Source organism: Liolophura sinensis, chromosome 6 (assembly GCF_032854445.1).
Source record: "Liolophura sinensis isolate JHLJ2023 chromosome 6, CUHK_Ljap_v2, whole genome shotgun sequence".
NCBI classification, from domain to species: domain Eukaryota; kingdom Metazoa; phylum Mollusca; class Polyplacophora; order Chitonida; family Chitonidae; genus Liolophura; species Liolophura sinensis.
Genome location: NC_088300.1, coordinates 71,196,290 through 71,199,650, shown reverse-complemented (window position 1 = coordinate 71,199,650; position 3,361 = coordinate 71,196,290).

The following is a 3,361-nucleotide window of genomic DNA, read 5'->3' as shown; positions in this document are numbered from 1 at the left end:
ATTTCTCCACTCTCTATACTACTATTCCTCGCATAGATTTAATAGGTAAAATGTCATCACTGATTGGATCGGTGTTTAATAATACTGGTCATACATAGTTCTTCATACAAGTGTTATCATTCATGGGATGTTTCGATGTCCATCGACTTGCTTGAATTTCTCATTAATAACATCTATGTGAGATTCGGGAAAACCATAACCATCAACAGTGTATATAGATATTCCGATGGGTACAAATTGTGCCCCTCTTTCGGCTGTCCTATAATTGATCGCGCATGAATCTGACTACATGCAGAAACTATTAAGGAGTAATGCTCACCAGGCCCGATCGTTCTCATTCACTAAACGGTATATTGGTGATCCGTTGACTTTAAACAGTCTGTATATAGCCAAAGCTGTGAACGATATATATCCGCCTTTGCTGGATTAAAAGGAAACCACACTCTCCAGACAGAACATCTTATCTGGACCTATATTTGTACAAAGACCAGTACGGTTTCCTCTCTTCATGACAAGAAATATATGTATGCCCTGTGACTGTGTAGGTGCCAACATATTATACAGTTATCGACTTTCCATGAGCTTGATACATGGATTTATGTACCCAAGAACAACATTGTATATTTTTTAGGGGTTGAGTGGTCTGATATCATATGCTAACACTGACACAAACACAGTGTATATATATGCAGACTCTTATACAGCCACAGTGCATAGACATGGTGACACCGCCTCAGCCGCGGTATATATGTATAGGTTATAGGTTTGTATGGCGCTGTGTGGACTCGTCCTTGCGCTAAGAAGGAGCGAGATTTCTAGAGCGTCAGTACTCGTCTGGTATTCCGGTTACTTGTAACCGAAACACCGTCACGACATGACTTACCCACTGATCAGGTGCTTGTAAGCAAACATGTGCATCGTTGCTGAGTGACAGATAGGGGGCTTGAGTATGGAACTAGTACATTTACGTTATCTAGCTAGCTGATTAGCGACAGCTACACGTGGCGTAGGGATTTATAAATTATGCTGTAGGCCTAATGTGATAACAGCAGCGTTTGAGTAGTTCTAAACGAGTGACGTCTAATAAATTGCAACCAATATCACTGCATTTGTTTTACCAAATTCTCCCTAAGCCATGATGTTAGGGTGTTTGTGATTTGCTACGATTTAAGAATTTACATTTACAAGAATAACTGGGAGGGTGGGGCTCCGTGGCCGAGGTGGTTATAGCTCGCCAGCGTGGCGCAATGATCCAGGAGTCTTCCACCAATGGGGTCGCTGTGAGCCCAGGACACGCAGGCTTCCTCTGCGGTCGCACGTGGGATGGTCTCGCAGAAACCTGCGGATGGTCGTGGGTTTCCCCCGGCTCTGCTCGGTTTCCTCCCACATAAATGCTGGCCGCCGTCGTATAAGTGAAATATTCAAAGATAGCACCTGTTTTGCGACCACTTCTTCGGTAGTGTATAATTTCGCAAATTATGGGGCAGGGTGGTATAGGGCCCACTGTTCTGTACGATTTTGTTATACATACTAGCATGCAACATCTAACGGGTCATAGCACCTTAACTATGACACATTATCCACTGATCACAACAATGTAAACAATACCCTGTAAACAATATCCTCCACATGTCACATCATCCACAAACTAGATCCTCAGCTGATTACAACCTCTCCACCAATTATATCCTCCAGTGATCGCAAAATTCGCAAATTATATCCTCCATTGATAGTAACATTAACAAATATTCTCCAGTGATAAGAGCATTAACAAATTATATCCTCCAGTAATAGCAACATTCACAAATTATATCCTCTAGTGATAGCAACATTCACAAAATTATACCCTCCAGTGATAGTAACATTAACAAATTATACCCTCCAGTAATAGCAACATTCACAAATTATATCCTCTAGTGATAGCAACATTCACAAAATTATACCCTCCAGTAATAGCAACATTCACAAAATTATACCCTCCAGTGATAGCAACATTAACAAATTATACCCTCCAGTAATAGCAACATTCACAAATTATATCCTCTAGTGATAGCAACATTCACAAAATTATACCCTCCAGTAATAGCAACATTCACAAAATTATTCCCTCCAGTGATAGTAACGTTAACAAATTATACCCTCCAGTGATAGTAACATGAACAAATTATACCCTCCAGTAATAGCAACATTCACAAAATATACCCTCCAGTGATAGTAACATTAACAAATTATACCCTCCAGTGATCGCAACATTTACAAGATTATACCCTCCAGTGATAGTAACATGAACAAATTATACCCTCCAGTCATAGCAACACCCACAAGATTACACCCTCCAGTGATAGTAACATTAACAAATTATACCCTCCAGTGATAGTAACATGAACAAATTATACCCTCCAGTAATAGCAACATTCACAAAATATACCCGCCAGTGATAGTAACATTAACAAATTATATTCTCCAGTGATAAGAGCATTAACAAATTATATTCTCAGGTAATAGCAACATTCACAAATTATATCCTCCAGTGATAGCAGCATTCACAAAATTATACCCTCCAGTGATAGCAACATTAACAAATTATACCCTCCAGTAATAGCAACATTCACAAATTATATCCTCTAGTGATAGCAGCATTCACAAAATTATACCTTCCAGTGATAGCAACATTCACAAAATTATACCCTCCAGTGATAGTAACATTAACAAATTATACCCTCCAGTGATAGTAACATGAACAAATTATACCCTCCAGTAATAGCAACATTCACAAAATATACCCGCCAGTGATAGTAACATTAACAAATTATATTCTCCAGTGATAAGAGCATTAACAAATTATATTCTCCAGTAATAGCAACATTCACAAATTATATCCTCTAGTGATAGCAGCATTCACAAAATTATACCCTCCAGTGATAGCAACATTAACACATTATACCCTCCAGTAATAGCAACATTCACAAATTATATCCTCTAGTGATAGCAGCATTCACAAAATTATACCCTCCAGTGATAGCAACATTCACAAAATTATACCCTCCAGTAATAGTAACATTCACAAATTATACCCTCCAGTGATAGTAACATGAACAAATTATACCTTCCAGTAATAGCAACATTCACAAAATATACCCGCCAGTGATAGTAACATTAACAAATTATACCCTCCAGTGATAGTAACATTCACAAATTATATCCTCTAGTGATAGCATCATTCACAAAATTATACCCTCCAGTGATAGCAACATTCACAAATTATACCCTCCAGTAATAGCAACATTCACAAATTATATCCTCTAGTGATAGCAGCATTCACAAAATTATACCCTCCAGTGATAGCAACATTCACAAAATT